The sequence below is a fragment of the Vidua macroura genome, chromosome 2 (assembly GCF_024509145.1).
Source record: "Vidua macroura isolate BioBank_ID:100142 chromosome 2, ASM2450914v1, whole genome shotgun sequence".
NCBI lineage: Eukaryota > Metazoa > Chordata > Aves > Passeriformes > Viduidae > Vidua > Vidua macroura.
Genome location: NC_071572.1, coordinates 94,002,425 through 94,024,180, shown reverse-complemented (window position 1 = coordinate 94,024,180; position 21,756 = coordinate 94,002,425).

Sequence of the window (21,756 nt, the reverse complement as noted above, 5' to 3'; positions counted from 1 at the left end):
TTCCCTAAAATCTCATCTTTGGTGTTCTGTAGGAAAACTGCATATAAATACTTATACCTGAGAACCAGTATTCCCCTTACTGTGGGTTCCTGTTTTCCATTCCCTTTTCCCAGTTAACCAGCTTTATTGTGTTCCTCATGGTATTCCTTTACTCTGGACATGCTGTCACTTGTTTATCTTCGTCTGGAGGCATCTCATCTACCCAGACCTTTGTCTGGGGGATTATGTTATAAGAAAAACCAGAATCTTCATTTTGGATTTTGACTTTTATAACAATTCATTACAAAAGGAAGGGCACTCTGAGGAGATACAGCAAAAACACTGTGATTACCTTGAGCACCTATAATGTCTTTTCAGGCTGTGCCATCTTACAGGTTGAGACTAAGCTCTCGGAAAACATCTTGGAATTTTGTAGGGGTGTAAAGTTTCATGAGAAGCGCAATTGAATCTCTACACACAACTTTCAAAAGCCACTGGGAAACAAGAATTTAAAGGTTATACAGTAACCTAATTTAAAGGTTACACAATATTAATCTCCTAGAAGGCAATAAATTAAATCTTGGCTGATTCCCTAGAGTACACTAACCAATGCAACTGAGCCACTAGGGGATTGATGGTGATTGTGAATGCTGGGACAAAATTTCTAACATTCAAGGGAAAAAGAGGATCAGAGTGATTATTGTGATTTAGAATGACTGGATGAGCCCCTTTGTCTTCAGGTCAGATAGATTTTGTAATTACATTTAATTAGGATATCTCTTAAAGCCATGGGTTAGAGAAAATCTGATTTTCTCATGTTTGTATAAAACAGTTTTGAGAACCAGTGACATCCTGTAGAAGGCAATTCTATCCCATCTGTCCTTTTGGGTGTAGAAGGAGGGAGCTATGACAGCATAATGCTGTATTTACCTGTTACCCTTTGAAATACTTGACTTTATTAAAAAGCAGAACCCATTATATCCTACATCTCTGTGTCCTGTATTTGACAAATACTAGAAGCAGATAAAAATAGGAAATTGTCAGGTTGTGATGTGTTTGAGAGTGGATGGAAAGGGCCAGCATTAATTTTGTGTCACTCAAGCACCCCCCACCTCCATGAAAACCAGGAAGGATGATGATGGTGAAGATATTATGAGGGGTATACCGCGAGAAAGTATTGGGTTGCTGAATGTGGGAACCAGCGTATGAAGTAGAAAATCAAAGGACAATGTAGAGGAGACAAGCTGATGTGGAGAAAATATTGAACTGGAATTTGTACAAGAAAGGTCACTGCATGGAAGAGGAAGGAAATGGAGTATATCTGAACTCTTTTGGCCTTATTTTCTATGATTGGTCTAATAACAGTGGCAGTTCTTAATAATAGTAAATAACAGTACTTAAGTCCCTTGCAAGCAAATTAGAATACCTCTGTTCCTACAACAATGCTGAAAGCTGAATTTCCAGCCTGAAGTGATTACTCACAAGGTGTGCATTCTTGCTGGCTTCAGGGCTGAGACCTGGTCTGTCATTTAATCAACTGGTCTGCACACTTGTAAAGATCATGTGATTTGTGTGGAAGGTCTCTAAAGCTCTATATATTTTAGAGTAGGAAGCTGGATTTTTAAAAATTTGGCCTGTGCATAATTTGGCCTTAAAGACACCTATTTTGATGACTTAACAAATATTTGGAAGCTACACATAACAGAAATTTTATAGCACAACTTTTAATGACAAGGAATTTTCTCTCACAGAGAATGATACGAAAGATCCGTTTGGATTAATTTGGTTTCTTCATTTCTCAGTTTCCAAGGAAACAAGCAAACATGCTTGAAATGAATGTCTGGAAAATGATTTGGAGTTGCAAATGGTAATTTTTTGTTTGATTATATTAATAACAAATGGTTTCCCTAGTTTGGGCATTTTGACACACCTGAGAGCAAGAATATTGTCACACTGTATTTTGGAAGAGAGGGCAACTCTCAGAGCAGCTAACACAGTTTATTTACCCGACTTTTCCGCTTCTTCTCATTTCTTCAATTAATGGCCTATCAACAATGAAGGACAAGGGAAACTTTCAGAAAATTTCAAATTAACATATTCAAATGATTTGGTATGATGGTGAGACAGGGCATTATGCACCTTTCTGCTTGACTCTTGCCTGCTTTTTCAAAGTGTACCGAGAATGAGCGTTCTTCAGTTGCTGCATTACATTTACTTACACTTTGGTAACACTCAAAGATCAGCTATTTGCTCAGTTGTGACAAGTTCTGTTATACATGTGATTTTTCAAATGCCTTGTCCTAAGATAACGCATGCTACATTAGCAGAGATAAAAGAGGAAATTGTTAGTGCTAAGAGCTGGCACTTCCTTTTTCTCTTGATATTGAGAACTATTTTTAAGTAAATTGCGAATATCCACAATTACATAATGTACTAATCAGAGCTCATCCATTTCTTTTAACTTTGATCCAAGAAAATCCTGTTTCCATTCAAGGAAGGCCAGGATCACAGGAATGCATAGAAATTACATTCTTAAACATAGTCTCAGTTGTTTCCAGTTTCTGGAATGGATCTTACCTTTTAAAAGTTTGCATTTCTTACAGAGTCTTTTGTCCAAGAGAATCTTATTCCAGCAGTGGGATTTCAGGCAGTACTCTGGCAGTTTCTGACTTGTAAGATGTGTGAACTGACCTCTGACAGTTTCTGTTGGTTGGGCTGAGGTGGATAGACTGAATGGGAGGTGATGGTGGAGCTACTTTGGCATCTGTCAGAAGTAACGAGGGGAGTAAATTAGATGACTGCAAAACACCAGTTGCAAAACATGCCACATGCAGATTCGATTCATCCTGGGCGAATAATGGAGGAAATGCATTTTGAAAACGGCTTTCATCTGTTTATGGAGTGAGGCACCATCTTGTTGTACTCATGTTCATCATCCTTCAGATGCCTACACACTGTTCAGATGTCTTCCTCACACTGTTTGCTGTGCACTTGCATCTAGTTATACTGATTTTTCTGGCAGGAGAACCAAAAGGTAGAAATTGGTTGCCAAAGTCTGAATAAATAAGATTGTAATTGCTTGTCCCCTCTAAAGGACTCAAGCATTCAGTGCAGTTTTCAGTGGCTGCTTGCCTCTCAGTCATTTTTACCAGTGCAAAGAGGGGTGCAAAAAGATGATGATTTATAACACTTTGCACAAGTGTTTCTTTTCTAATAGCATGACTTGATTTAGAGCAATTTTGAATAGGGTCACAGGTGATTGGGAAATAAACCTTAATGAAGCATTTATAGTTGTTTAACAGGAAATACAATACTAGACCAAGCACAGAAATTATTTTCCCCACACTAGAACAATTGACAAAGCACACAGAAGAAGATGTTACTCTCTAAATGTGCACTACAGCAGCTTCATCTGCATGCTGCTTCCCTGATTTGCACTGGTGAATGACATAGCTGTGCCTTGAATAAGGCATACGGGAATCGAACTTCAGTCTGCTTGACTGGATTTGTGTGTAGCAGCATGACCAAACTAATGGCACACAAATCCAGTGTGCTTTCACTTGTTAAGATTCTGGAGACACTGGAGACCCTAATTTTAGAAGCAAGACTTCTCATGCTCATGTGGAGACTGTCAAGAGTGCTAATAAGCCTACTATGGGCTCTTTGAAATTCTAGAAACAAATACTGTCTCTGACTGTTATTATGTCTCACATCAAATGTTCTTCTTTCTCAGGAGTGTGAGGTCAGGATGGATATTATTGCATAATGACTCAAGTAGCCAGTAAGTAGCCTTTCTCACTTAGATTTCACAGCATATAGTGCTTGTTTTTCATAGCTGTTACATCAGTGGCAACAAAGCTTCTCCAAAATGGGAGGTGAGACCTTCTTAATGAATTAAAGATCTTAATAGCAAATACAGGACTCAGGTGACATGATGAAGCTACTTGAGAAAGAGTGACTGAAAATATGTGTGTGTGTGCTGCTTATATAAAACTAGTTCCCTTTGCTGCCTGAAACATCATCACATTTCCAGAAACTCTAGAAAGGAAATAGGTTATAATTAGACCTTGCTTTCATGTCTGTGCTTAGAATCCAGGTGACTTAGGCAGCTGTCCCTTGGCTTCCTTTTTTTTCAAATTTATTATGAATGATGAAACTGTTTTGCCCATATGCTGAATAGTGAAGCAACAAGCAGAAGAGGCATTTCACCTGAGGGCAAAACACTTGTCCCAATAAATCAGTTGGACAAACAAGTGGAAGTTGGAAAGGTAGCATGAAGTGGCCAGGCTTCAGCCTTAGCCCCCGATGCCTTTGAAACGTGTTGGTTGCATTTACCAAGGTGTGCCTACACAGCCCTGTGTCTTTTCAGCCTTCTTCTCTCACCTCGCTCAGGGTGAGCTGTAACACAGAGGACCAGATCACCAGATTTTGCTTGGCACTTGAGAGTCCTCTGGGCTGGAAGAGTGGTGAAGGTCTAATACAGTCTTCTTCAGCAGCTTTTGTTTCTCATTTATCTAGGTGAAAATCAATTCTACAACCTGCTATGTCCTCCTGCCTCCTGTTCCTCTACATCCCTCTGGTGTAAAGGATTTGCCTCCTTATACAGTACCTTTCAGTATCAAACAGAAAGCAGTGGATCTCACCTTTACTAAGTGTGAACTGGTAATTGTAAGAATGAAGCTGTAAAAATCAACAAGCACTGTTTTAAATCTTATGAACAGATAAAGATGGGCAGGAGTGCATATGCTTCTTTAGAAATTGTCAGAAATTCCCACTTCTTCTTCAGACCCAGATGTGCAGCAGAAGTTTCTAGGCTGTCCTTCTGATGTCATTAGTTCTATACCTGAAGTTACCATATGTTGCACAGGGCTATAATAATCTCCTGCTCTCTGTTGCTTGTGCTCATTTCACATAAGTGCTTAGTGTGTCACATCCTAAATTAAAACTGGCTATTATCAAAGGTCTGTTTTCTTATGCAATGCAATCTTTGTAATAGGTGTCATAGTTTTTAGGGTTATTTACAGAAAATACAAACCTAAAAAATCATCTTAAAAAGAGAAAAATTGCCTCTTGGAAGGTTCTGGTAGTTGTGTCTTCATTAGAAAATGTAATTATGAATACTGATTTAAAAAATATAATACATATTTGCTTTCAAACAGATTCTTTTTCCAAGGATCTTGTTTGAATACTCATTTTAATTGTGATATGAGAAATGAATACTTGAAATTTAAAAAGTTTTGTGTTAAAAAAAGTCATTAGTAATGGCTTTCAGATCTACAGATGAAGAGTAATGTGTAGGAAGAATGAAATTATTTTTTAGTATTTTCATACTAAATATATCTCTTATATTCTCAATGCTTTTTAAGCTATTTGTTAGCACCATGTTGGTTGCCATCAAAAACTGGTTTAAACAAGTGGTACTAAAAGATCCCAGGAAATCAGGGCAGAGGACTTCTATACCCCCAAAGAAGACTACTGACTTCTTTGTAGGTATGAAGCACTGGAGACACATTCAGTGTATGATCTCAGCTCTGTTTGGATATTTCTGTTCTGGGACAACATTTCTCTCATGCTGAGTCGAGCTGATTTTAAAGAGCTGAGGGCCAGTTTTACACTAGTCAGCAATAGGAGGATGTTTCTTTATTTGTCTGCTTTCTTATCCAAGGTGCAGAACTGATTCATAGAGGGGAAATGGTAGCAGAAATGTGAGAGATGTTTCAGTTAAAACACTTCTGCAATCATGAGCCACACTTTTGGGTCTGTGCCCCTTTTGGATTTCATAGTCTCACAGCTCCTACTTCATTCCATACATCTGGGAAACTCTATCTCATCAAGGATCACCTAGCACTGAAAAGTGAAGCTGAGGGACTCCTTCCCTTTTAGCAAGTGTTTTGTAACAAAAGTGTCAGAGAACATTTGTCTGATGCAACAAAGAGCACTTTACTCTGATGTAATCCTCTCAGTGGCTCTTAAGAGTGAAAAAAAGAGTTGGATTCTGAGTGGCTCTATATGGGTGATTTTTAAGATTTATGGCGTTAATGCTTTTCCCCATCACAATAAATACTGATAAGTGCAGCATTCAGTAACTCTTTTACATTCAAATTGTGTGTAGTTTCATCTATATATGCCATTAAAAAAAATTAAGTTTCGTTTCCTCTAATTTCTTGATTTTTTTTCTTAGTTCAGATGCCTCCAATTATTTAAGTTTAATACTGTTTGTGTTGAAAAGCAAGACAGCAAGCAGTTCCTGAGTAGCTGGATCTTTTCTGGGCAGCAAAGTCATGTGGGGAGGGATCAGATGTAGCAAAGCTACCTTGAACCCTGAAGGTCCACAGGGATGTCATGCTGCGGTCACAGCTCTGCTTCCCTTTGAATAGGTACAGTGTGAACTCTCCTTATTGTTCAGCCAACTGCTGCTGATTGATGTAAAAACATTAAAGCTTTACAGGCTGTGTCTGAAGTCTTGTTTTATTGCTTATGCCACTTCCTTAGCGAATACATTCCCTGCCTAGTAGGGCTTGGATAACCCTTGGCCATGCTCCCAAAGCATGGGGAAATGCCGGATCCTAAAATTGTGGCTGGTGTCAGTTTTGGTGGTATGATTCCTTAGCTGTTCTATGCATCTGTCACTGCAGAATGACAGATGGTGCTTTGTCCAGTGCCTGGAGCTGTTTGAAGCACCCAGATCTCTCTTCCTTTTCTCAGTTTCATGGGTATTGTCACACAGGGACCACCAGGGTCATTGTGGATGCTGAGAGACTGCAGCAGGAACATCTTGTTACCTGGAATTTTATGAGGGCATCACAGGACATGATGGGGGAAATATGAGTTAGGACCAAGGTCAGCAGTGACTTGTAATTGATGCCACAAACCCTGGTGGCATTTTTTAAGTGCCAAAGGGTCTGTGAAAGAGTATATGGTAGATTTGCTCTGGGCAGTCATTGTGGAGGCTCTTGTAGCAGAGGTGTGGGCCCTGGGAGTGTATAAGAGACATTAATTGTTAAGTGGAAATAAAATACAAGGACAGCTGTTACCTTTAATAGTGCTATCAATAAGGGCAAAAATATCTCTAGTAAAAGTGAACTCCTCTCTTGAGATACCTTTTCCCTTGCAGGGAAAGTTTCCCACATGTTGGAGAAGTGATTAAAGAGCTGCCATGAACATTTTGTTAATTCCTTTGTGCAGTGCTGCTTGGTGAACCTTTACAAACGAGATTATTTACTCTCCAATTCCTCCATTGTCATTCCCTTGCCCCTTTCTCTGTGTGGTAGCAGAAACAAAGCAAAAGTAACTAAAATGTCAGCTTCTGAAAAGCATAATTTCATTCAGTTACATGATGTTATTATCAGTGCACACAGAACAGAGCTGAAAAATAATATAGGAAAAAAAACACAGATGGAGAGAAGACAGCAAATGGCAGGGAGCATTGAAAAAAATGTTTAACCTTGAAAGAGTAGAACATCTTTCTTTTTCACATTGAACTCTTCAGTTTTCTGTCTTGACTTGCAGTGGGATTATAAAATAGTACCATTACAAGCATTACAATTACAGTGTGCTTCTGGAAGTGTAGGGCTGGTTGCAGTCCCTAAAACTCTGGGTTAAGGTGCAGAGAAAATTCCCAGAACATTTTTGGGGGTTCTTAGCTTTTTGAAGGAAAGAGGGGTGTCTTGTAGGGAATACTTGGACTGCTTTCACCTTTGATTTTATTAATGAGTTTCAAATTATAAACAAAGGCATGAAATAAAAATTTAATTTTCAACTAGTGTGCACAACCAGCATTGCAGCATTTTATCTTACATGTGATGGGTATTTTGATGCTTGTTTTTAGTACATTTTTGGGCTGCAGAACAAGTAACACTGAAATACTACTCATACCAATGAAGAAATCATCTTTTTTGACCTTTCAGAAAGTGGTGATATTATATATTTCTTTATGAGTAGAATAATAAGAGAGAGCAGCCCAAGCCATGAATATGTTTGGTGCGGCCTTGTTTTTAGAATTAAGAGACTCTCTTTTGATAAATAATGTAAGGCATCTATGTGTTTGAATGCAGAGACAGTTCTACATTCAGTCCACCATCACCACCATGTATCATACTGAAGTACTTCTTACAGATTTATGCAGATAGGAAGGTGTCTAACTTTACTTTCTGTTCCATTATTCATGTGTTGACCTGAGATTACCTTTGTTGGTATTACAGTGTGACTCCTGAACAACCTTTGTTCAGAGTAGAAAAATCAAGTGTTTTTAGCCTGGACAAACAATGAATAATGCACAGTATTTTAGAACTATCCTAAGGGCACATACTTATTGTAAAATACTAAAAACTGAAAATGCTGAATAATATGGATTTCTGCAACAGTTTGAAAGTCCCTTTTTTAAAATATGTCATCCTCTGTATCATTTCAGCCAGTCCTGTCTGATCTATTTTATCTTGTATTTCAAGTGGGAAGATAACATAAAAGATTACTTTTTGAAAGATCTGTCTCTGAGTTAGATCATCTCCTGTTAGGATTTCTAAGGCTGAAGTGTTTGTTGCTCAGTTGTTCACTGATAAAAGGTACAAGGGAATGTACTCTGCTGCTATCAGGCTGATAATGACCTTAAAAAACTTCCCTGCATTGCAGACAATTGAACTGCACTCGGGATTTTCAGTGTTCACCTTCAATTCCTGCCCCTGTATTTTATTTGTCATTAATTACATACTAGCTCTGAGGGACAAGAAATTATTTTATTCATCATTGTGTTCTGTCCAAAAATATGTTGTAAAGCTAAGTTCAGGTTTTTTTCATATTTGCTAGTTAGACAGACCCAGTAACAACAGAGCAAAAATGTTTAGCACAGCACAAAAATAATCCTCATTTTAGTTCTTCATGGTGGGCAATTACCTGAACAATATTTGTCCAGGCACAGCTGTTTATTCTGATCTTCTTTTCTTTTATTTTAATTCAAAATTAAGCAAATAGCCATGGAAATAATTATAAAGAATTACAGACATTAGGGGCAAAAATAGCCCCACAAATCATTTCAACTCCCCAGATATTTAATATGCTAAGAAACTTTGCTATGTCAAATAAGGGGACATGTCTGAAACTTAAAAAAAAAGAAAATGTCACTTTCTATGATTGGAAGGTCAAGAAAGAGGATCTGGGGAACCTCAGATCAGTCAGCTTTACCTTGGTACTTGGAAAGGTGACAGAGCAAATAATCCTGTAAACCATTTCCAAACACAAAGGACCAATAGATGACTGGGAGCAGTCAGCATGTTTTTAACTTGATAGCCTTCTTGAATGACTCGACTGCCTTGGTGGATGAAGGGTGAGCAGTGGATGCTGTGTATCTCAACCTAAGAAAGTCTTTTGACACTGTCTCCCATAAGGTCTCATAGACAATCTGATGAAATATGAGCTAGATAAATGAACAGTAAGGTGGACTGAAAACAGAGCTGTTCAGAGGCTGAGAGGCAAACAGGCCAGCTTGGAGGCCAGTCATTAGTGAAGTAATCCAGGGGATGGTACTGGATCCAGTGCTGTCTAGTGTCTTCAACAATGACCTGGACAATGGGACAGAGTTTGCGGAAGATACAAAACAGTGAGGAGGGGTTGAGGCACCAGTTGGTTGTGTTGCCATTCAGGGGACTTTAACAGGCTGGAGAGATGGGCTAACAAGGACTTCACATGGTTCAACAAAAGAAAAAGCCAATCCCTTCCTCTGTGGAGGAATCCTGCCGTACCCAGTACACACTGGGGACCCACCAGCTGGAAGGGAGCTCTGAAGGACTTGAGAGTCCTTGTGGAGAACTAATAGGTTCATAGCCTATTAGCCTATTTACTGCAATGTGCCTTTGCAGTAAAAAAGAGCAAAGCTTCCTGGGCTGAGGTAGGAAGAATGTTTCTACAAGGTCAAGAGAAGTGATCATTTGTCTCTGCTCAGCCTTGGAGAGGCACATCTGGAGTGCTGGGTCCATATCAGGGCTCCTCAGCACAGGAGAGATGTACATGCTGAGGTGTGACTAAGGAAGATGTCCATGAAGATCATTCAGGGCCAGAAGCACCTGACACACAGGAGGAGGATGAGAGAGCTGGGACACCTCATCCTGGAAAAGAGAAGGCTCAGTGAGGATCTTAACAATATGTTTCAATACCTGTTGGGGAGGAGCAAAGAAGAGAGAGACAGACATTTCTCCATCATGCCCGATGCCTGGACAGGAGACCATAGGCACAGATTTAAATACACAAAATTCTATTTAAGTGTAAGCAAAATATAAATTCTTTACTGTGTGGTTGTCAAAAACTGGAAGAGGCAACCCAGAGATGTTGTGATATCTTCATTCTTGAAAGATACTCAGAACCAAGATGGACATGATCCTGGAAGACCTGCTAGTTGATCCAGCTTGAGTTCATATTTTGGATTAGATCTCCAGAGGTGCCTTCCAACCTCAATTTCTCTTTAGTTTTGTGATTCTGTAATCTCTATTCTTTGCATAATTTCTCTTTTACTTTTTTTCAAGAATCCATCTTTCATTTTTTGCAACTTATCAGAGGAGGACCATCAGGGCATCAGGGTGTACAAACTAAAGAAAAAAATAGCAGTGTTGAAAAGATAAATCACTTTTAAGAATTTACCTTGACACTTGGATGTTTGAGATATTTTAGTCAGAAAAAGGATAGCTTTTTTCATCTTCCATAGTCATAGGCAGTTCTGTTACTGCACATGGAAACCAAAAAATGCAAATTTGAATTAATTTGTTTATTTTAATAAATGGCATACTTTAAATATTGATCTGTTGGAACAGGTTGAAAATTAATGTGGAAAAGTGTCCTTCTGTCTTTATAAATCAAATCTGGCTGGGCAGACAAGGCTGGATAAAGATCAATTTCTACTTTATCCCAAAGTTCAAGAGAAAGTGAGTTTTAAGTGAAGATTTTGTCAAGGAGACGAAAAGATGGCAGACTGTGCCTATATTATCCTAGGGAAGTACCTAGAGTGGAGTAGTCAAGACCAGTTTTCCATCTTATCCCCACTATTTAGCCAGTGCAATGCACATGGTTTGCTACTGAGGTGCAGCAGTTTGTATGTCAGGAGAGGCTGCAGGGGAGGAAATTGCCTCTTCAAGGTGGGCACGTGAAGTCTGGATGATGGCTAGCTGCCTGCACGCCTGTTTGCAGAGGCAACACGTATTTTAGGTGGCACAGCAGCCTCGATGAGGTGCTGGCCTTCAACTTTTGCCCCAGTATGTCATCACCCCTTCTGCAGTACCAACAGTGGGACTGCTTTGCTCCTCCCCTGGCATTTCCATCCATTGTGCTAGCATGGCTCTATCCAAAGTCCTGGTGTGTCTGAGGTAGGACATTTCCTATAGCACCTACAACAGCCAAACCCAAATTCACCTGCACAGATACAGGCAGAGAAACCACTGATACTAACCATCAAGCTGCTCTAGCTCCTCTGCCCCTGGACTCCTGCTCTGCTGTCACCAGGCACATGCTGAGCCCAGGAGGCTCCAGGGACTGTGCAGGACAAGTAGGACTGTGTCTACCAAATTAAGGCCAGTGAGTTGGTCAGTACTGGAAAGTAGGTCCACCATGTCACTATCTGAGAGAATCTTCTGGTACCTAAATGGAAATATAGATACCTTGAGGCAGAATCCCATGCTGAAGTCTGTGCTGTGTGAATACTTGGGTGAAAACTTCACAGCTGGGCTCATTGCCACAGTAAAATGACCTTATTATTCACTCCCTGCTTTCATGGTGGTTCAAATATATCCATCATATTTTGGAGTCTGGGTGGGCCTGAAGCACACTCTCAGTCCCACCATCTCAGCTCTGAAATGTTAACTCTTCAGGCTCCTCATTTTGAGTGATTTCCCCACACACTTGTTTTTTTCTCCATTTCTGGATCTTCCTCATTGTTCCAAACCCCTTTGATGACACTTCAGAATGATTTATGAACTAGAGCTTAGAGCTTCTGATCTTTATGAAATATTAAAACAAATCAACAGTTTGCTGAAAGTTTTGCTTTATTCTCTCTCTAAGAGCTTGATTCTTCTGGCTATAACAGGTCAGCAACTCATATGCAATAAAGTCAATTTATAGCTAAGGTGGTTATGAAAACATAGGTAATAACAGGGCCTTGTTCCTCCTCACAAGTGCCTCAGTGCCATAAATACTCCCCTAAGCATGTGCTTGCCCGTGCTGCCCGGATGCCTATGCTTCATAAAACCTGGTGCAATGAAAACTGAATTGACTGCTTTCAAAGGTCCTTCTGAGAACTTCATTATTTAATTATTTCAGTCTGGGCTCTGTTGCTTGCACAGGAAGTTTCACTTGATTTTTAGTGCCTTAAAATATAGTAATAACACTGCTGAGGTCTTGCAGTCCTGAGTAGTGACTTTATATGCACAAAGAGACATTCACCTCTCTGCAGAGCTCTTATATTACTTAAATCCTACAAGATTAATATAGATTTACACATTGCATAGACTGTTCTGGCTTTCTCCCACCAAAGACTTCCAGCCCTGGGAGAAACGCCTCACCACAAAGATGTATCCTGAGGTAGGTGGTACAGACCAAATGAGACAAAGATCCTTTCCCTTAATCTATATATATTATATGAATATTATGATAAACTGACTCTCTGGGGGAGGAGGATGAATAGTAGACATGTATTTGCTGTTTTTGTCAATTTCTGAATGTAGACAATTTCTGAATGTTGACAAGGTCAAATATTTTGAGTAATATTTACTCTTCACCACTGGTGACCAACTAGAATTCCTCTGGCAGAATTGATTTGATTTAAATTGAATCTTCAGCAAAGAAAGTCACATACACAGAGCATTATTTGGAATTTCCACCTGGAATTAGGAGAGGATTTCAATGACAAATGCACAATTCCAGCAGATGGCATCAGTGAATACTATTGAAAAAACATATCGATTGTCAACCACAACATTCCTGTGTATGTGATTCCTTAACTCTGATGCCTAAAGGGTTTTTTTTTTTTTGAGTGGAACAAAATAAAACATGCTAACCTATGAAAACACAATGATGATGGAGGCTAGCCAGGTCACACCTGTGGAGAAAGAAGATTCAGAACAAAGAGCATTGAAATAGTCTTTCCTCTCTTCCCTTTCTTCTGACTTTTCTTTTTCATTCTTTTCCATTATTATGTTATAATTTTAATGTATCTGTAATATATAGATATCAATTTTATGTTAGAAACAGCTCCTCAATATTGTCTGCTGTCACACAGCCTGCTTATATATCGTATATCACGTGTTCCCATCTGTTACACAGCAAGATGTGAATAAGTTGTAAGAAGTTACTATAGAAACAAAATTAATGCACAGCATGGGTGGGCTCGTGATTCCACAGAGATCTGGTCTCCCAACTAGAAATGCTGCAGTAAACCTGAAGCAGAAACCACCTGCAGATCTCTCTCATAGCATGGAAAAACCAACATATTCCCTAACATCGTGACAAACTGATTGAGGCATGCATTCATTTCAGACTGGTTCTGTATTAACATCTGTCCCAAGGTACTGATGGAAGAATATGTGCAGCACAAGCTGTACAACTTGGATTTTAATGACATTGTGCTGTGTTTCAGAGCATGGCTTTTAGTGTTCACCAAGTGGCAATGCCATGGAGTGGAGAGCTGCAACAAGTCGCTGAGAGCCACTGAAAGAGCCATTTATGTCAAGATCCCAGCACCTGTGTCTTGAGTTTGTGTGGCAAGGATTTAGCAGTGAGGAGGCTACAAGGATTTAGCAGTGAGGGGGCTACAAGGGCACTTTGTGTAAGAAGCTGCCAGAAGCTTCCTCCATGCCTGACAGAGCCAATACCAGCCAGCTCTAAGATGAACCTGCCACTCGTCAAGGCTGAGCCAATTAGCAACAGTGGTAACAACTCTGGGATAACAGTATTTAAGGAGTGGGGAGAAAAAAATGGAAGAACAACGGCAGAGAGAAGAAGATTTAAAGTATGTGAAACAGCCCTGCACACACCAAGGTTAGTGAAGAAGGAGGGGGAGGAGGTGCTCCAGGTGCAAGAACAGATTCCCTTGCAGCCCTTGGGCAACATCCTGTTGAAGCAGCTGACCCCTGTAGCCCATGAAGGTCCATTGTGGAGCAGATATCCATTGCAGCCCCTGGAAGATCTCATGCCACTGCAGGTGGATGCCCAGAGGAGACTGTGACCTGTGGTAAGCGCATGTTGGAACAGGCTCTTAGCAGAGACCTGTGGCCCTGTGGAGATAAGAGCCCATACTGGAGCAGGTTTTGCTGGCAGGACTTGTGATCTCACAGGGAACTCACAGTGGAGCAGCCTATTCCTGAAGGATTGAACTGCATGGAAGGGATCAATGCTGGAGCAATTTGTGAAGAACTGCAGCTCATGGGAAGGACCCATGGAAGACTGTCTCCTGTGGGAGGAACCACATGCTGGAGCAGAGGAGTAGTATGAGGAGCCCTCACCCTGAGGAGGAAGGAGCAGTTAGACAACATATGATGAACTGAGAACAGCCTCCATTCTCTGTCCCCCTGAGGGAAGGAGGGGAGGAGGAGGAAGAGAAAATTGAGGGCAAAGTTGAGTCTGGAAGGGAGGGGTCAGGGAAAGGTGTATTTAAGAGTTGGGTTTACTTCTCATTATCCTACTCTGGTTTGATTTGAAATAAATTAATTGGTAATTTCCCCAAATCAAACCTGTTTTGCTCATGACTGTAATGGCTGTCTGGTGTCACCCTGCCCAGCTGAGAAGGGGAGTCATAAAGCAGCTTTGATGTGTGCCAGGGTCAGCCCACCACAACCTAAAAACAGGCTTTTGCTTAGAAATACAGTTTGGAACAAACAATCCATCAATCCAAACAGCTATAAGAATCACTGCTGTCTGCTGCTTTCCAGGATGGATTTTACTGAAGGGAAAGACAAACACGAAATAAATATCCATCATCAAATATGTCAACAGCAGGACTAATACCTCTGTCAATAGTGTGCAATGAACCCCACGATATGGCATGGTAAACTTTTCTTCTACAATTTTTTTTATGCTGTCCATATTATTTAATATCAAATACTCTAACAAAGAACAAATATACCTCCCATTAGACAATCAACACGTATTTAAGAAATCAATTTTACAGTTTACTGAAAAATAGCAATGAAATACTCTATCAATAATCTACTTACATGTTTAGCTAAACCTGGGGTACACTCAAAATAATGGGGCTAGAAATCTCCGTATTACAAATGAGAGAGTGAAAATTGGTGTCAGGATATAAGAGTGGAAGTGTTGCCAAATGGGTCTTATGTGAGCATGCGATGATCTGGGGTCAAGCTCCCTGGCTCTGGCCAGCAGAATATTGAATCATGGCAACATTTGGCACACAGGCAGCCAGACCTGGAGAGAGCTGCAACAGTGTCTGGGCACTCCTCAGGTTAGAGATACTGCAGTGACAGCATTCAGCCAGGAACAAGCTGGAAGGATCTCAGGCAGAGTGTGTGAGATCTGGCAGGCCTATGGCACTATACAATATATACATGGCACTGTATAATAAATACACAGGAGACCTCTGATATCTTGCCTTGGATTCAGCTCATCATATCTATAAGCAATTAATTATTTTAACCTGTATTTGGTCATTTGCAAAGCTGATGATCTGAGCCAGTCATGCCTTGTCTGTCTTTATAGCGAATGAAGTCAACAGATGATTTTGGGACGTGACTCACTAGGCCTGCTTTGGATGTCTTCTTCAGAATTAAGTAAATTGTACAACTCATTGACTATAAAGAGAGAGCAAAGTGACCATTTCATAGGCATTTGCATTGTAAACCCCTGAAGTCATACAAGATAAAATCTTTCCTGTGTGAAGTTAACAAGTAGTCAGAGAAGAGAGTTTACAGGTTTGACTAATTTGAACAAAGAGAGGGGAAGTAATAATAGGTCTCACATGCTTTTAAAGGGTTAATTGCCCATCAACAGTGTCTCACTATTGCACCATAAGCTTGCAATGAAGTAGGATGTAGCCACAGCAAGTATGAATTTGGACCCCCATTTCTATTGGCTCCATTATTCTTTATTTGGTAACAGCTGCTGGACAGGATATGGCGCAATCATTTGGAAATACCATATTTTGAAATACACCATTCAAAAATAACAGAAGCACTTATTAGTTCCTGTGCCAAAAAAAGGAGATAGACTAGACTAGAAGAAATTACTTCAGTTGGAAGAGACATACAGCAGTCAGAGATGAAATTTTAACAAAATAATTCCTTCCTAGTGAGTATGAGGGGCATGTTATGAGATATTAAATCAAAGGAGGCTTCACTTAGACATTTGGTGGCAGTTCACGTCCTTTCTGTCCCTGATAACAGTGCTGCTGGTAGTGCCCACAGTCACCAGTGATTTCCTTCAGGTCACTCTAATATGCAATAGTCAGGGCTGGCATATGTTTTTGTTTTCACAAACCTTGTAAGGATGTTTATGTGGTCTTATTGATTGTATCCACCATCTGCTGGTAAGTAAGTGGACAGTAGCTGATTTGAGTTTTATTTTTCAAGAGGTGGGAAAGAGTGGAGTAGAGTATAGTATGAGTTCTTCAGCAATGAAGTAAGGAGGAGGATGCTTACATTCATGGAATAGCAAATAATAGAATAAGCAAATATAAGTATTTTATAATTATTCTAGACTAAAAGACCAAAATCAGAAGGAAAAGTTAAGTCTAAAGATTTCTCATCAAGGAGGACAATTCAACCATTTAGAGGGGCAAGAAGTATTTGAGTATTTTTCTAGGCTGGTCTGAATTGTGAAAGTGTGACACTCCCAGAGTCCTTTACCACAGCTCAGGGGTTGTAGTTCAGAGTCACCTGGTGTTACTGGTCTGTAGCTGTGACATATGTGAAAGAAAAGAACGTGCTTTATGGCAGCTAATTAAGATATCTATTCAGCACACATCCTGTCTTCTCTATGAACATAGATGGCTTTTATTTTAGCCCGAAAATATAATCACTTTTCTGTTTCTTAACTCACTTCCCACTTTTGGGAACATATGAATGAAGTATTCTACTTCTGCCTGCTAAGCTTAATGCTACAGTAACTCCCAAGCAAGCAAACATGTCTATTTATTCCACTTCAGCCAGAAAAAAAAAAGTAATGTGATATGATGTAGAAATGAGGGAACAGCATGAGGATCTGTGTAAAACAGTGAAATATTTTGTCTATTTTTCACAACTTAATATGGAAAAGCTAGAAGCTCAGTCATTTCCAGGTATCTGTAAAATATGTAAATGTCATGATCTGTAAATGAAGTATATGAAACGGGGGATTTTGTAGTTATCAAGTTTTTAATTATGCAAACAAGCCTTTTCTTAGATGATAGGTCTTAAAGAAACTAACTTCGGGAAAAATTGCTGACTGTATTCAGTAGAAATTATCCTATGGTTATTTGTCACACTTAGTTTTTTACTGGAAGATTGTGTTGCAGGGAGGCATATTTAGTCTGAACTTCCTTTGTGGTTATGCCATTCTGAAATGATGTGATATCCATTAAGGGAAGCACAAGAAGTGATTGCACAGGATGTTGTCTCTTTCCTTGGGTGCTAAGCTCAGCTGCTCACAGCAGTGTGATTTAAAATCTTATTATTATAAACCTTGGTTGGAGGGCCTTCCAACTAACAAAGGAGTCACAGAACAGAAAGCACGAATAAGCCCAGAACAGGCAGAGATAAAAGGCAGCTTCTGCTATCACAATAAGTGAGGAAGACATAAGACAAGAAAGCAAGGTTTGTATAACATTACAAACATGCAAGCAAAACCAGCACTGGCACTGAGAGCCTTAAAAATGTTCAACTTTATAAAAAACCTAATGGTGATGCTGCCGTGAAAGAACACTTTGTGTACTGAGTATATTCAGTAAGCATTTCCTGAAGTGTCTGAAAGCCGAGCTTCATTCTGCAGCATCCCACTAGACCTTCAGTCTGCAAATTCAGTGTCAGGAGTGCTTGTGCTGGAAGATTAGCAAACCCAGCAAGGCCAAAAACAGTGACAGAATTTCCATCTTTTGCATAATTCGTCTATATTGGAAAAAAAAAATAAAAAAAGAAGCCATGGAAACAGTTTATTTGGTTATCTGTGATCCAAAAACATAGGAGAAACTGCTGGCATACTCAAAGCCAAGGATAGCTACCTGACAGAGGCAAAAATGGTGACAGAAACCTGTGAGTCAGTCCATTGCAGGAGTGCAGATACTGACATATCTGGACTGCATTGTATACATTTCATCTCATCTGCTGGACAATAGCATTTCAAGGGATTTGGTACAATATCTGCACAGATGATATTTCAGGGAAAGGTGGGTGAATTATTGGAAGAGTGACAGGAACTGAATTCCTGTCAATGAGGCTCTAGGAACATGAAAAACAAACCCCATGATATTCATATGATGCAGTTGGTGTAACTTGAAATTGGTTCACAGCAATGGCAGAGGAGTGTGTAAAAAACATCCTTTGATCATGTTTTAGAAAAGGGAAACATCACAACTGAACCAAAAAGAAAAATAACCAAGACAGGTGATCTACTTGGATAAAAGGCACTTGGGTTGTGTCACTTTGAAATTACTTTGGTGAAAGGAGAAAAACAATGATTTCTGCATTTCTGAAGAGTATCAGAGACAGAACTGCGGGGATCCTCTTGACAGACGTGACAAAGTGTGTGGAGCATCTCTCCACACACTTTGTATTGGACTTACAACCAATACAAACAATGTTATTACTGTGGCTGTATCACGGCTGCCCAGAGATGTGGTTGATGACCCATCCCTGGAAACATTCAAGGTCGGGTTGGACAGGACTCTGAGCAAGCTGATCTAGTTGAAGATGTCCCTGCTTATTGCAGGGATTGGACTAGATGAGCTTTAAAGTTTCCTTCCATCCCAAACCATCCTACAATTCTATGAATAAGACAGAAGAGTGCTCATGTCTGTTATAGGAAAAGATGAAATCCTGAGTTATGAACTCCAGGGCCTTGGTGCTAGGGCAGATATCCTTTTGATACCTAATCCAGGATCAGAGATTCCTGTATTTCCATAGAACCTAGCAGATGTTCCTGCCTCAGCTATTTCCTGCTCAGTTGTCTGTTTCACTTCTAGGAAGACACAGGGGTGTCTCTTAAGATAAGAGAAGACTGGGGGTAAAGTTGAGCCTGGAAGGGAGGGGTCGGGGAAAGGTGTTTTTAAGATTCTTTTTGACAAGAATTTCAAATTTTATTTGAGGATTTGGTTTGGTTTTTGTCCTGAACCAACAGACATTTTTTGCCTCACAATTTTTAACTTTAAACTCTTTTTTTTTTGATTATATACTGTCTATCCCAAGAAATGAAATGCCTGTCATCTTGTCAGCAGTGCTTCTGGAAATAATGAATGATTACTGAATCACTTTGTTCTGGTTAATTCTAGCCCAGTTAGATTTTGGGGGTGACATTATGTCTGTCTTACATTCTTTGTTTCTGCACTGCATATTCTCGCCTGGAAATGTAGATCAGGCAATCATTTTGACAGGCAGGCAGGTGGTACTATTACATTGGCAGTACCAAATCTGTCACATTAATGTGCTCTCAGATTGAAATAGCTACACTTTCCCTCACTGGCTGAAGTTTGTATGGCAGCAGAGCATGTCTCCCTCCATGGTTTAAAACAATGTCCTGTCTTATGATTGCTGCCTTGTTCCTGCGTTGGTTTATGGACTAGAATACTGATATTTGATGCATTTAATTCTGTGACTAATAATGAAACTGAGAGCTGTAAGGCAACTTCACAAAGAATCTAAAAGGAAATCATTCTGGCCCAGTTGCTGCATAATTGACTCAGTTATCCATCAAAAAACAATTGAGGTGTCCTGGAAACACCCATTTGAGGTGCCCATGTAGAGCTGTCTGATAAGACACAAGACCTGCAAGTCTTATGGATTAGCAGGGGACAGTCCAGAGGTGTACGGGTGTTGCAGGGACATACGGGCATCTCCAATGGCACCAGACTCCTGTGCATGGGCAGCTGGATCAGGCAGAGATGAACACAGCCACAGGGATCTGTAGAAAGGCTTGCTTATCCAACCTGGACTACCTTTTGGGTTGCTGTGTGGCTCTCCAGACTAACACTCCATCAGAAATTTTCTGGCATGTCCTGTGGTAACTGAGACATCCATGTGGGCAGAGAGATATGACACAGGAGCCATGAGAGACCAAAGATTTTCTGGAATAGGGATGGTGTAGGGCTATCAAATAGCACTAGATACCTGACCTGTTTTGCCCTTGCTGTAATGACACATGGATCGCCCGGCTGCCCTTGGGTGCACAGAAGGGTCTGCAGTAGGGAACTGAGTATTGCCCTGTGTTGGCTTCCTCACAGTGCTTTTACTGGGTAGTAGAAGAGAAAAACACCAAACAATGAGTTGCAGAAAAGCTGTTCAGATTAATCATTCAGATTAATTCAGGGTCTTTTCCTTAACAAAAAATAGTGCAAATTAAAAAATAACATTTAACTCTTCTTTTGGACAACTTTTTAAGAAAAAGCCATACGGCAGAGTGACATTTTTTAAAAAGATGGTTTAGGCTTGTTTTTCAGCCTTTAATCCAATGAAATTATGAGATGGACTTTTAAATGAGGGTGAGTCTTTGCGAATTAAAGAGCAAATAATAAATATTAAGAGCTCAAGCTTTGTTTAAAATACTTGGTTAAAAACAAAAATGTGGCTGAATCCTCAGCCTCGAGAAGTGAATGTTTTATAAGCTACCCCAAAAAAGATTTTCTAGATATTCTAAATTATTTGTCACCATTTATTGATGTCCTTGTGTGCCCCAGTGCCCTGTCTGTACTTGTGTAATTTGTTCTTAATTTATGTCTTTTGCTTGCTTCTAGACTTACAATTTGTGAGTAGCAGTAATACTGAGCGAACTGTATAACTGTAATTTTGTATTCTAGCCTGCCACCTTAGTGTGTTGAAGGAAGAGAAATTAGAAGTTCATTCAGCATCTTACAGAATGGCAATCAGTACTTCGCACACCTTTAGTAACTGATTAGTATTTCTCATGGGGAAAAATATTTAATTTCATGTACTAGGCTAGTAAATGTTTCAGATTTTACTTACAAAAAGTATTTATTTCAGGAAAAAGACATGGCAAATTAGTACATTTTCACATTCAGGTGGGATTCTCATTTATAACTCACAGCTTTTGTAAATACTTCATATATTTAAACAAATAACATGGCGAGTCTGTAATCATGTTGCTGGAGAGGTCCCTTTGACAGAGCAAAAGCAATCAGGTTTACCCTTAGTATCCCACCCATCCCTTTCAATACGCCAGCTTTAGGTACTGTAAGTTCTGAGATTTTTCCCTTATAGGTGAGGAAGCATGCTATCTTAAAATTTTAATAGCAGCAAAATTAGCTTTTATTATCACTTCTGTTCATCCAATACTTCCTTTCTCTGATTTTATCCATAAGTCACTTTGAAGCCAGTTGGTGCAGGCACTGATGTTTGCCAATTGCTAAACATGGATCATTTCAGCTCTGATTCATCATAACTAATTCAGCTGAGGTATCTAATTTAGGAACCTGGTTGCCTGGGGGTCTCTATAATTTATGAACCTAATAATTGCTGAGAGATGAGATGAATCAAAGCCTAATTACATAGATGTGAAGCTTTCACATTTAATAAAGGTAGAAAAAGGAAAAACAAAGCAAAAAAAATTAGAACTCCCAAAGTAAATTCACCTCTGAAGACCAGAATT